General features: G+C 38.1%; 1 protein-coding gene across 6 annotated transcripts in view; it reads left to right on the top strand.

Moving 5' to 3' along the window:
- Window positions 1-14,955, top strand: part of Dlgap1 (DLG associated protein 1) — a 912,507-nt gene that overhangs the window by 472 nt on the left and 897,080 nt on the right. The gene's annotated exons all lie outside the window — the stretch shown is intronic.

The raw sequence follows: 14,955 nt of genomic DNA, 5'->3' as shown, positions 1-14,955 counted from the left end.
CGGGATCCCTGGGGCTGGCGTGCCCTTCTCCAGGAGTGCTGTCCTCGCAGCTCCCCCCAGGAACCCCAAGAAGGGACAGATTTCTAATTGCGACAGGGTCCCGGAAGGGGGAGGGGAGAAGAACCCAGTCCTCAATCTCCGTCATCTTCGGAATGACCAAATTCTCAACCCCCACCCCACCCCCTGAAGCACCTTGCAGGGGAGGAGTGGGCTGGCGGCACACTGCAGGCGTTTTTTCGACAGGTTCCTGGGTCCTTTGCAAAGCAAGTTGTTGCACTTGCTTCTCGGGTGACATTTTGGCTTTAACTGTAGAGAGAGACCCCTCCCTCGTGAGAGAGAGAGAGAGAGAGAGAGAGAGAGAGAGAGAGAGAGAGAGAGAGAGAAACGAAACAGAGACACAAAGACTGAGAGGCACTGAGAGATATAGAGATACACATAGAGATACGCACACAGAGAACGGATCCAAGGAGGAGGTCACTGGAGAGTCGCCCCCTACCCGCTGCCCAGACCAGTTGCCTGCAAATCGCGTGGCGGGCGTTGAGACCGGGTATTCAGTTAATTGAATTGAATGGGGCTGGAGCTGAGACCAAATAGCGACCTTTCCCCAGGGCTGGGGGAGGTAACAGATTGCACTTTCATTGAGGGGCGGGTGCAGCTGCGGGAGGGACCTTTGGGGCCGAGTGGCTATGAAGACCCTGCATTCAAGCGGTTTCCGCTTCCCGGTGTGGCCCCGGAGGCCCTGGGAAGGGGCGGCAGGCGGCTCGGGTGCGGGCGCCAGGGACACTGAGCGCCTGTGCCGTAGCGCTGCTCGCGCCTCCCGCGGCCGGGCTCGCCCTCCGCGCGGCCAGTTGCGCTGCGGAATTTTGTGTCCGAGAAGGGGAGGGCACGAGGAGGGGAAGGGGTTGGAGGTGGCTAGGCGACAAGGACAGGGGCGCTGGTGGATGAGATATTATGTCTTTTATGGATCCAGGCAAGACTTAATTCCTAGCTGGGTGTGAGAGAGAAGAGAGAGTTAGATGAGGGCTCCTGGGTGAGGGAGGTGGATGCTCCCCGCCTACCGGCATAGCACGTGAAGTTATGGAATTACAATGAGGAAAGATGTCACAAAAGTAACAAAGAGATCTTTAGCTTTTATGGTCTTCATGAATGACTTCGTAGAAAGTGGCGATGGATCAATCTAACATCTAACATGTAGTGCTTAGAAGTAGGAAAGCGATTTTAGGACAGCAGACAAACATCTTGCAAATTATCATTATTATCATTTTTATCAGGAAGGAGCTGTTCCAACAAGAACAGTCTTTTGACAGTTGTTTATAATGCAATTTCAGTTTTAGGAAGCAACTTTTCATTGGCCTAAATCATTTTACATACATAGCATTTACTTTTTATTCCAGCTTGAATGAAAATGACATGGAGGCAAGAAATGTTACAAGTACCCTAATTTACATTATATCAAAAATAGTATTATTTGCCTAAGTTTTTAAAAAGAAGATTCAATATATAAAGAAAAATTGAATATATCTTTGTAACATGTATAAAATTTTAAAAAAAGCTATCATTGGCTCAAAAAATTCATGTTTTGACTTGAAACAAATTTGACAGAAATCCCTAATGAGTTTCATTGTGGAATATTCTTGCATGCATATATGCCACACTTTGATCATGTACCCCATTACTCTTTCTTACCCTCCCTGCCCTTCTTTTCCTGATCCTTTTCCTCTTCTCCTATAGTCAGACTGATAGCTTTGTTCTTAATTTTCTTTGGATTTAGTAGTTGAGTTTAAAGTTGCCAGAGTGAAGTCACTACCTTGAAATATTCCTAGTTCCAGATTGGAAATTCTGTAGCTGCTTTTACAGAAAACTGACATGCTTACGATAAAATTTTGGTTTGACTTGTATGAAACAAAACAAAACTTTAATATACTTACAAATGTAGTCTGTTTTGAAAAGTTCACATCTCTCTTTCCATTTCTGTATTTTTTTACTGTAAGATTAGTTTGTCAAAAATATCTTAAAAATTACAGGCAATATATAATATTGGTGAAATGAACTTGTTAACAGATACTTTTAAAATTACAAACTGGTTTTCCGATAAAGTTCTTCAAATTACATTTCAGCACTTGAGCTTTTGGGGAATGGTATGTACATGAATTTTCCCTGTGAGCATTAATTTTTTTGTTTAGCTCATTTAATTTCTCCTTCAAGATAAATTTTATTCTGACAGAATGAAAAACTCAATAAATCATATTAGTAATTATTCAAAGGAAATGAAAACAAGACCTTCCAAAATATTGAGTAGCCCACATAAAGAAATAGTCCAAAACTGTGATATGCTACTTTTTAAATCCTTCTAAGTTGTATGATATCAAATTTGGGAATAGAAGCTGCATGCATTTTGAACTTCTACTAGATATGTATGCCTGTATTCCATGTGCTTATGTAGATTGATTTTTGAAATATAAAAACAAAACTGGGAAGAGGGGAACTTGTTTTACAAACTACTTATTTTTGTAAAACATAGGTAGAACAATAGTAATTTGAGCTAGAACTTAATTGACACAAGTACTTATTTTTAAATAGCAACTCTTTTGGAAACAGTTTAGTGTTTTGATTTTGCATATTATTTCAAATGCAGAAGGAATTGTAAAATGCTACCAAATGTGTATTTCTATAGTGAAGTTTCTATGATCAACTCAAATCCATATTATGTTACCTTTGTGATCATTTCCATCAACTGTTCCGCCCTTTATCAGAGGACAGGGACTTGGTTTCCTCCTAGGAAGCATTTAATTGGAAGACCTTTTACTAAGATTTCATCTCTATAGAAACCACACTTACCTCTCTTTCTTTAATTTAAGGAAACGATGTAATTGTTAAGTTTCTTGGTTGATTTCTTCTTTTCCTTTGGTGATTTTTTTTTCCCCTGCCGATAGAATACCATTAAAACAGTAAGGCTAAAAGGACTCTTGAAAAACCTGAGTCCCACCTCCCATACTTTAAAATCTAAGCCTATGTCTATGTCTATGGTATGTTAGTCTTTTTGTACATTTTTATTATGAGACACTATCACAAGAAGCCGCTTTGCTAGCGTTGTCGAAAATCTTTCTGCTAAGACCCTTAGAGGCTCAAAAGCACCCCCTGTCTTGCACTGTGTCTTTTATTTCCAGAAGATCCTAAGTGTTCACAGTTCTCCTTTTTCCAAGAAAAGAATAACATAGTGGTCCCCAAAAGACAGTCTTTTTTTTTTTTTTTAAATCATGGAGTATTTGTAGCCTGATTCTTGTTACTCTCTGTTGAAGGTGACTTTTGTCTACATGTGTGGTCTATCAGGAATTGCCAAAGAAGTTCCTAAAAAGGTCTAAAACATTCTCCTACCATGAAGATTTCAAAATCATCTTCTGTTATTCAATCTAGTTTATTAAACACTCACAGATGATTGATTGTATGAGATATCAGGCACCAGCTCCTTTTTTTTCAAACACACATCTGTTTGACTTTACAGTATGTATTTTCTGCGTCCTTTTGTGTAACCCTGAAGCATACACCCCACAGAGCAAGACATGTGGTTAAAAACAAACAAAAAGGGAATGTTGATAGAAGGTTCAAAAAGATGGATGATTGCCCTTCTTCTCCTTATTCTGACTGCACACAAGTTGGTATTGTATACATGTGTTGACCCAATAATTTTACATCCTTTATTCCTGTAAATGATGGAGACTGATAACCTATCAAATGAGTCTGAAACAGGGGACATTTCCATCTTTTATTGACTTGAGAGTTTTTTTTCATGTTGGTGTTTAATTTTCTCTTTCCTGTAGAAGTTACTGATTCTTGGGAAACAAGTGACATCCCATTTAGGAAAACCAGTTCCCTCATAGGAAGTCCCATTTGATGTCTAGTTAAGATGAGAACCAGCATAGCTAGGGTATGATTGCCCATTTTATTTTTAGTTGCAAACTAGGTATCAATGTTCTGAATATACTATGAAAATGCAAACTTACCCTCCTCTCTCTAGAATTTGCCAGAAATGAAACCGTTCATTTTCAGATTCACTTATAGCTTGCTCATCTGTTGTCACTAACAATTTCTCTATCTTCTCTCAGTGTTTTCTTGTCAGATTTGTAAGCAACCACACAAAGGCAAGCCATAAAGTGTGTAATTTGGAACTGCCCAATCTTACCAGGTTTCCTTAGCATTCAGCAGAATAGAAGTCTTGTTGAAGCCATGGATAAGCAATTAGAAGAGGAGGGTTGTGTTATGACTGGCTTATCACCCTAGCTTTGCATCTGAATCTCTGCACAAGGAGGGTTCAGACATACTTAAAGGGCTCCCTCAGGCGGCTTGTGGGAAGGTCTCTCTGGGCACACTTCCAGCTCTGCTGCCTTATTCTGTGACATGGTTTTAAGCTAATTTGAAAACATCTGCTAGAGTAACTTCCTTGTTAATTCTACTACTGGCGAACATTTATGAATGTGTGATAGAAGAATTGGTACTAACCCTCACTCTAACCTCCTGATTATATCCCTTCCCTGGAGACCCTTTCCTTCTTGATTTCAGTTTCAGTGGAAATTCAGTGTGAAGTCTATTTCTGGACCAGTATTTTTCCTACTGAGATTTCCCTGAGATTTCCTTACAGAACACATGCAGCAGTTTCAGAGGAAAATGGCATTTTGATCTTGTCCCAGGCTTTGCAAACAACTACTCTTTGATACGATTCATCACACTTTAGTAGCATAGAAGCAGGGCACATTCACCGCCTTCAAAGCTATTTTCCTGTAGACATTAACCGAGAAGGCAGGGTAACCTTCTCATTCTTTCAAACAGGGATGTGCTTTCCCATTTAGAGTTGGGGAGAGGCAGCAGGGGAAAATCTTGAAGCAGTAACACTTTTGAAAACATATTGTGTGAACCCTTGCCTTGGCAATTCAGATGAGGCTTCTTGATTCTCTAGCTTTTATGAAGCAGGATAAGAAATCTTTTCCCACTTCTTCCTGGATCATTATATCTTACATTGTTTCCTTTTTCCAAGACCTCAACTGAAAAGTCATTTAATTACTGAGTCTCTCCAGGTGAAGGCAGTTTTAGCCCTTTATACTTTTTCAAGGTCCTTTTTGCAGTAAATACAGACGCGTTGCCTTGTGATGGTCTGATTGACCCATAGGCTAACCTGCCACTTGTTCTCTGTTTTAAATACCAAGTCCTATCTTCAGCCTTAAATAGTCTGTGAGGAGAGGTGAGATTCAATGTGAACATGGCTCATGCTTTTATAAACTACAATAGGAAATAATTTCTCTAGATTTACATATTCTTTATGGATAATTAAAAATATTTTGCTTTGATGGTAAGAATCCTAAGGGCTCTAGATGTTTGCTATCAAATATTGGGTATATGTAGTCTAAGTGTGTGCAAGCAAAAGTATTTTTATTTCCCAGCTACTCAGTACTGTGGAGAATACAGAAATCCAAGACATAGTTCAAATCCTTGGGCACCTTAAAATGCAGCCAAAAAGATAAGATTGAGATGTAGGAAATAACTAGTAAAGATGTGTAATAGAATTAAACTGAGTGCTCAAGTGTATGGGCAAATCATACTTATTTTGGGCTTTTTTGAAAGGGTGGAACTTAACAATACATGAGGATTTATATAATGCTTCCTAAACAGGAAGGTCTGATGCTGACTCTTTAAGGATTGGTAAGAATTATATAGGAAGAAGGGATGGCTTTCAGATACTGTCAAGCATTTGGAGATGCAAGTGAATTGGCATGTTCCTGGTTGGGGAGATGGTCCTCTAGTTCCCCTAGCATATTTTATTAGACCTGGAGAGGTATCTGATTGAGAAGGATGGAGATGCATTATGGAGGGTCCATCCAAGCCATATTACTTGCTATACAAGAATGTTTAGTTTATGAGAGCCACTTAAGGATTTTGAAGAGGCAGTGACATGAAAAAGTGGCTGCTTGGATTCATAGAAGTAGTTGAGTCCAAATTGGAACAAAGGAAATTCTTGCCCTCAATGAGACATAAATTATTGAGAACCAGGTCTAAGGATGTAGAAATGGGAAAAAAAATATTTTGAAAACATTTGAAGTTGTAGTTGACTATTTCTTTTCCTTTTCATGTAATACCTGTGTCACACTCTATTTTCAGTTCTTTGTTATTAATTAAAAATTATCGTGAAATATTTTTTAAATTATTGTGAAATATTATAGTAAACACCCATATGCCCACCACCCAGATTATAACTAGTTCATTGCATACACTGTTGATACTTCCAATGTACTATCTTTCCAAACATATCTTCCCTCACTTGTACTCTGTACACTGAATTATTTGTTAGTCATTCTCGTCCATTTCCATATACTTTGCTGTGTATGTGTGCCAAAGCAATGTAGTGTTGTTTTGGTGTTTTCACAGTGAAGAACACGAAGAACATGTTACTGCAGACTGTGTAGAAATGGTAACATGTTCTTTGTGTTCTTCACTGTTATGGTTTGGATGTGGAGTGTCCCCCGAAAGCTCATGTGTGAGACAATGCAAGAAGGTTTGGAGGAGAGATGATTGGGCCATAGCCTTAACCTAATTGGTGAATTAATCCCTGATGGGATTAACTGAATGGTAACTAGAGGCAGGAGGGGTGTGGCTGGAGGAAGTGGTTCACTGGGTGTGTGACTATGGGGTATATATTTTATATCTGGTGAGTGGAGTCTCTTTGTGCTTCTTGATCATTGTGTCCGTTGTTTTCCTCTGCCACACTCTTCCACCAAGATATTCTGCCTTACCTCGAGCCCTGAGAAATGGAGCTGGACTTCTATGGACTGAGCCCTCTGAAACGTGAGCCCTGAAATAAACTTTCCTCCTCTGTTGTGCTGGTGGAGTCTTTTACTCATAGCAGGGAAAATTTTTTTCTAGTTACATGGTATTCCATTGTGTAACTCAATCATGATTAGTGAGTGCAACAGCCTTGTGTTGCTGGACATTTAAGCTGTTTCTAATCAAGGTGGTAGTGAACATTCATATGCACATCCCTTTGTACTATCAAAGGATAATTCCTTAGAATATCTCTTTAGATTGGAATTGTTAAAGGGTAGTATTTGTACTTTTACACATAGCAGATAATACCAAGTTACCTAGACTGGTTTTTATATTTATATTCCTACCAGGAATCTATAAGAGCTCCTTTTGTTCAACATCTTTGCTGACACTTGGTGGTAGATGTTATTTTTTTGTCAATATTGTGGATGCAAGGTGTTATATCATGATAGTTTTAATTTGCTGTTCCCTGACTGTTAGTAATGTTGACCATTTTCCCTCTCTCTTTATCAACATTCTTTTTTTTTTTTTTTTTTTTTTTTGGTAGAATGCTCATCCACACATTTTGTTAACTCTCCTGCTGCTTCTTAAAACTTTATTGTTTTTTTTTTTGGAGGGGGCGGTACTGGGGCTTGAACTCAGGTACACCCAATCACTGAGTCACATCTACAGCCCTATTTTGTATTTTATTTAGAGATAGGGTTTCACTGAGTTGCTTAGCACCTTGATTTTTGCTGAGGCTGGCTTTGAACTCCTGATCTTCCTGTCTCAGCCTCCTGAGCTGCTGGAATTACAGGCAAGTGCCACCATGCCTGGAAAATTCATTGATTTTTAAGATTTATTTACATATTGTGGATACCAGAGTTTTTTTCTGAAATGTTTTTTAACATTCCTCACCCAGTTAGTGGAAGATCTTTTATTTTGATGATGTCTTTGGATGAAAAGATTTATGTTTTAAATTTTAAAATAGATGTATTTTGGTTCTTCTTTTCGTGGTATACATTTCTTGTTTAAGAAGTTTTTTTTTTTTCTAATTTGAAGTGGTAGCAATACTATCCTTTGATATTTCATAAACAAAGTTTAAATTTCAGATTGAGTTCTTTAAGACATTTATATCTGTGCTTGTTTTACAAAGCTTCAATTATGTCCTAAATTTGTGCAAAATATAAGTCTTCTCTGGTCTTAATTTCTTCCTCATTAAGTTAGAGTGGGAGGTAATTGTTTTGTATGAATTCTGCTGCCACCGACTGACTTCAGGGCTTTATTGTTGTATGCCTGGAACTCACGGAAGCCTCTTGTCTTAGGTCTCCTTCTTCCCATTGAACTTGCATCAAGATTGACTTTTCTAAAGAACTGTCAAAATCATTGCGAGACTTTTGAGACCCTTCTTGAGGGATGCGGTTACTTTTATTCATTCTCCTCTACCTTCCCCAACACTGAGCATGTGCCTGGACCCTGCGTGGCCTTCAGATTGTGTCCCTGGGACATATGCATGAAGACAAATCAGCTTCTGTTATCACTTAGCTAGCTGCATTTCTTTAATTATTATTTTTATTCTAATTTTTTATATATGATAGCAGAATGCATTATAATTCACATTATACATATAGAGCACAATTTTTCCCATCACTGGTTGTACACAAATTAGAGTCCCACCATTCCTGTCTTACACCAAGCTTCTCTACGGTGACCACCCCTGCTGGTCAACTCTGTGCTGTGGGGCCATACCCTGCTACTTGATCCCTGCTATTTTAAATTCTGTCTATATGACACATTGTTTAGAGTAGATTCTCCTAGGACAAGAGGAGTCAGGGATTGTCTCTTCCTTTACATGAGTGAGGATTTCTTTTAAAATAATTGTTTTAAAGCCCAGCTAAATCTTCCCCTCCCACGAAGCATTTTATGACTACTTAAACCAAGGGTAAACTCTCCCCTGAATTCCATTTGTATTTATGTGGACCATTTATTTTATGATTTACATATGTGAGTGCTAGATTTTTTAAGCTCCTTTAAGTGATGAATTAGCTTATGTGTTTTTCCATCTCTCCCAGGCCTGAGCCTAGTAGCAGGCAGAGTGGTTTTCAATGGGCAACAGCTGCTTTCTTGATGATTGGCAATTAGTTTTTGGAGAGGGCATAGGCTGAGTGGGGATTTGGAGTGTGAGGGTACTGGGACTAATGACATTACTGGAACATACAAAGGTTTGCGATAGGGATCTGGTAACTGAGCTATATTTTGGTTGTGTTGATTTTTAAGATGAATTTGAACATGTCGCATAAGCAGCTTGGAAACTCTTTAAAGCTGAGTTTGTGAATGATGGAATTTGAAGTGTTCATTGTGGGTTATCTGCTGGGAGGTGGTCAGCTGATTCATGATAGTAGCAGTTTCTGCATTCCAGGTAAAAAGTGGTGCCTTCCTCTCCAGGCGTGCTCTATCTTGATCTATTTAACTTCCTAAATGACTTTGAGTAACTTAATTTTACTGAGCCCAGTTTTCTCATCTGAAAAATGACGATAATTAAACTTACATTTCCAAGTTTTTGAAGAGATGAAATGAGCCAGCCTATGTAAAGTATCTAGTTCAAAGCTGGGTCCATGGTGAGCAATTAAAACATGTTTTTATTAAGCATCTATGTTATCTCTAAGAACTACTCTGCCAACCGTCTTTTGACATCAAAGTCGTACCAGGTAAAGGATTTCAAAATGATGAAATATTTTTCTTCTACTAAAAAAAAAAAATCCCTAGGTCTTCTTATCTCATGTTCCTTTATTATCCAATGACAGTGACGACAATTCACTGAATAAATTTAATAATAGGTAGTATTTATTGAGCACCCTGGTTTTTGTACTCAGTCAGGATGTGGCCTTTAGTATGGCCTGTAGGTTATGTGTGCTGCATCTGCAGGAAATAGAGGCCCCCACAGCCCAGCCCTGCCTGACTCGGTGCCATCTGCTGTGAGGAGATTACAAAGGAAATCAAAGTCATGACTTTCTCCCCAAGGAAGATTTAATTGTGTTGATGAGAAGACATTCTTATGAAAACTGTTCTGTGCCTCTAAAGCAACACTCAAGATATAAATTTTAATTTACTCTGATTAGAATGCATATTTCCTAAGGTGAGATGCAATATGGAAAACGTGGAGAGAGGAGGTAGAATGAAGGCCGCAGAGGAGGTGTCCCTGATGGGGTGATGGGATCTGAATTAGTGCACAGGGCTGGTGGAGCCACTGTCTTGTGATTGCCTCTTCTTCTCTGCCACAGGGGGCTCATCTTCTGTCTCCCTGCCTTCTGTGTTCAGTGGGCTCAGTCTCTGTTCTTAGAAAAATGGCTCATCAGCTAACAACATGAACAAAGAAGAAAGAGAACAAGTTACTCACTGATTCAATGGGAGAAATCCCACGGAATTTTTTCATTAAAAGAGTTCTGGGCAGCTCTATCTAAATTATTTGGGTTTTATAGTTCTCATGATCTGTTATAGTAACCCACTAGGTCTTCTTATTGTACGTTAGATTTAAGACTTCATAGAATAAAAAAACTAATTGCATTTTCCTGTGTGTTTATTATTTCAGGTATCCTTTTGGGGCAGAGATATTTGCATAAATAAAGTGGCTTGTGTTGCTCCATAGAGAGTTGATAAATGGATAGAGTGCAATTTAAATATTAGCAATACCAATTCACAAATAAGTGATATTTCAAAGGTACATTTATCACTGAATAATTTGGGGTATTAAAAAACATCTCCTCATTGAAATTGTGCTATGCCTTGGTGGCTGGCTTCTAATTTAACAGTTCCTAGTCTTTTGACTCCTCTTCCACAAAACAAACAGCATCGATCAAATGAAAACTATGAATTTAGGACCCTGTATCTATTTTAAAAATTAACTTCAATTGTGAGCAGGAACACACACCTTCATTTCTGCGGCAGAGTTGGGATCACCCTGGCTCTGCCAGTGATTGGCACTGGTTGATACTCAGACACCATCAACTCCCATTGCACAAGGATGATTTGCCTCAATCCAGAACCAGGACCCGGGGAGGGGAGGAGGGCACCAACAGAGCTTGCTCAGGCCACTAAAAGTAGCTATATTAATATGACCACTTTCTCTTTTTTGGATATTTGAATAAAGAAAGAAATATCTAGTACAGTTATTTTTATTTTCTGCATCCAGAACCAAAACATGCATGTTTAGTTTATTAGTGAGTCAGATTTCAGTAATATAGGAATTATAGGTGGAAGCGAATTCTTTTGAATTTAGGTAATTTTTGCCAAATACCTTTTTCCTACATATTTCAGATTCTGAAGATGCCCACTATTGGATGATGGCCATTACAAATTCACTCCTTTGTCCTTCATTTATTCATTCAATTAACAATGGTTTATTGAACACCCACTTTATGCCAAGCATGATTCTAGGTGCTTTGAAGTCAACTTTGAAAAAGAACCATAACAAAAGATATAAGGCATACCCTTGCAGAAGTATGGAGGAATGGGAGGAAACATAATAATATCACATTGCATTATAGCTACCTGTTTCTGTTTTGGATCTCCCACTAGATTCTGAATTGTAGAGAGGTCATATTTCCTGCAAACCTGTATTTTAGTAATGATAATAGTGAGTGCTTATTATGCTCTAAGCAAGTTAATAATCTTAATTTATATTCACATCAGCCTTATGTAGAAAATGACATCACATTTTACGGAATATATTCTCAGACCATAGAACCACCATAGTGAGAGCTAATAATTGAACTGGAGTCTGCAACAGTAGGCTCTGTACTCCCCTGGTGCCTAACCCATTGCCTGACATTGCTTAGCATCCAAGAAATGTAAAGTGAAATGGAAATCAAAGAAGCTAGGCATTGCAAAATTGATAGCTATCAATTATGTCTATAGTTGCCTGAAAGATATATCCTCATCTTGTTTTAAAGCTTGATTGGCCCAGGAGGTAATTCTTTGGAAGTTCTGCAAGTGTCACTTCCTATATTTTTTTTCCCTTAATTCCTTCCTTCCTACTATTCCATACACATCATGTGTGGAGAACACAATAGGAATAAAATTACTTCTACTAAAATGACAGTCCTGGGGTCTGAAATTGAAGCTACTTTGTTCTATAAGACCAGTTGTTTTAAGAAATCTCCACGTTTCCTTTTGTTTATCTATTTTTAAGTTTTACTTTGTTTTTTTCCTAGTTCTGACTTCAAAGGGTTCTTTCAGGATACAAGCTATTTTGATGGCATGAAGGACCAAAAGCATAAATAGATTGTATTTGCCTTACCACCTTCTTTGCACCTGTGCCTTCCTGCATGCCAGAGGAATTTTGTATGACAGAGGTGAAGCTCTATGGAACCTTCTAGGTGTGTGACCATCTGCTTGCTCTGGATAAAATCAGTGTCTTCTTTCCAGGAAAGGATCTGTCTCTGCAAGAGAAACTTCAGCTCCCTGCTTCCCAGTGAGTAATCTATTTGAAAGGTAGATGAACACATACCTCAAAGACAAAGGAGTACAAACAGAGGCGTCTGTAATAAGGACATGACTTAGAGAACACAATTAACAAACTTGGCACACAGTCTGCAAGGTTCAGATAAGGACTTTAATGGCAAGGGAGAAGAAAGATGTTTGATCGTCCTCCCAACATATACCTGAAAAAAAGTGCTGGTTATCTCTTAGGATTCTTTGCAGTTCAGCCTGATGGAATTAGAAACATCAATCTGTTTAAATGGACATTGGCAAATCAACATTGTTATTCTTAACTCAGGAGCAAAGTAATTCAATGGGTCCCTGAAATTATTAGAGTACTTTTGTAGCTTATTTCCAACTTCAGTTTTTTAAGAAAAGGAAAATTGGATGTTGTGTGCATCCCTGTTTCAGATACAGAAAAACCAGTGCAGGATGTTTCACTTAGAGAAATTAACAGAGGATGCTACCTGAAGATGGATTCAGGTAGCATTCATTGAACATTGAGTGAATTTTATGATATTTTTGCTGTCACTATAGTGTCACAGATGACGAATGCATATCATAAGTTAAATATCTTAGATCTTTCTTCCTGTGTTTCTCTAAGAATCATTTCTAATCCTTTGTTTTGTTCTGACACCTTACATTCCTGACCCAAAATAAATTTGAATGTTTAGTTGACTTAGGACATAAACTTAGTTAATATTCTAGATGAGTACTAGTTAAAGTTAGGCACTAGTAGTAATGTGTTACTTTGTTGAAGACAGGAAATATATTGCCAAAGGCATTATACCATTTTTCAGTCTGCAAGTACTGTTCATTGAAATTGAAATTCAACTTATTTATGTTTGACATGTTCTTAAAAGTAATTTGTACAATGGGCCCGGTGGCGCACGCCTGTAATTCCAGTGGCTCTGGAGGCTGAGGCAGGAGGATCGTGAGTTCAATGCCAGCCTCAGCAATGGTGAGGTGCTAAGCAACTCAGTGAGACCCTGTCTCTAAATAAAATACAAAATAGGGCTGGGGATGTGGCTCAGTGGCTGAGTGCCCTGAGTTCAATTCCTGGTATCAAAAAAAAAAAAAAAAGTAATTCATGGATACATGCATTGAATGTACATGAGTCAAAATATTTTATTTGAAATTATATAATTGAAATTTCAGTAGCTCATATCATAGTCATGTTAGCTGTAAAGATAAATAATATTTTCTAAAATTTTTTTCCATCTGCCTAGTGTTGCTCCCAAACATTCCTGGTACACCTTCATGTTCTTATTAGTTCTTATTAGTGCTGCTATTGACTACCCTTATAAAGGGGCCCAAACTGTTCCAATTATCCTCTTTCACTGTTTAGCCGTGTTCCCTAATAAATGTTTGTTAAGTATTGGTTTTTAATGAACATTTTTCCAAAGAATGAATGTGAGGTAATAAAGCACAATTATTTAAATCTCTTGCTTATAATAATAGCCAGGCAATTTTTCATTTAAAGTTTTAAGTAACAATTAGTTGAAGACATCGATTTTAAAGCTTTGGTTTTGAACTCTCTGCTCTATGACGACTATGTCAGCTCCTAATATGGGTTGGGACTTCCCCAGTAGAAATGGCGTCCTCCTTGTTGTGGTGAACTCACAGGCTCATAATGAAGGAGGAATCACATTCTGTCCCTGTGAGTAGCAGGGTCATGAGGGGTTATGGGGCGCTGCAGGAGGCCTGCTCAAGGTCAGCCAGTTCAGCAGGTGGATCCTCAGAGGTGAGATTGGGGTTGTCAAAAGAAGGTCAAGGGTGGGAAGGAAGCATGCATCAGATCTTTCCAGAGCCTCTTTAGGTCAGTTCATGTAGACATTTCTTCTCCTACCACGTTTCTAACAATAGTGTTCTATGACCCATACCGTGCTCCCTTCTCAGGGTCTGAGTTATCAGTTGTCAAGCACAATCATGTGCTTTTGAAGATTCCATAAAATACTAATATTCTCTCAACTATAATTTTTAGATGAGTATGGTGTTTCATAAAGATCTCAGTGAATATGAAGTTAATGGTAGAGTTGTGTGAATTTACAAATCTTTGACTCTAATGTTGAGCAGAGAGAAGGGATCCAGCAGCTAAATGTTGAAGTGCGAGAAAGTCTGTGAAGGAGGATTGAGTATGGGAACCCTAGGGAGGTCGAAAGTATAATCGGCAGAGCTATAGGTGATCTGCATTCTTTGGGGCAATTATGAGATATGCTTTAGGAGATGGTGGTTATTAATGGGGGAATGAGGGTAGTGGAGTAGATTCAGGGGATATGACTGAACACTAGAAGGAAGCATAAGAGATTTAAAATACTTACTTTCAGCTGCAAAAAATTGTGAATATAAAGGATTTGTTGAATTTTTCTATGTCATGTGTTAGGTTAAAATCCTATATTGAAACATACATTATTCTTCAAAATTTCTGGAGTCAGATTTTTTTTTTCTTCATCTGGTAACATATTTTAATAAACACAGTCAAGTTTTAAGTAATCTGAAATATATATGACATATATATGTATATATATGCTGCATATATATACATTTATATACATGAATGAATAAATAAAGGTTATGAACACTTCTGAGAATCATGAACTGAATCATGATAATAAAAATGATTTTTTTAGTTGTAGATGGACACAATACCTTTATTTAATTTATTTATTTTTATGTGGTGCTGGGGGA

The sequence above is a fragment of the Marmota monax genome, unplaced genomic scaffold, assembly GCF_021218885.2.
Source record: "Marmota monax isolate L192 unplaced genomic scaffold, Marmota_monax_Labrador192_F-V1.1 WCK01_AAM20220418_F8-fsc00103, whole genome shotgun sequence".
Lineage (NCBI taxonomy): Eukaryota > Metazoa > Chordata > Mammalia > Rodentia > Sciuridae > Marmota > Marmota monax.
This window is presented reverse-complemented; position numbering and strand designations above follow the sequence as displayed.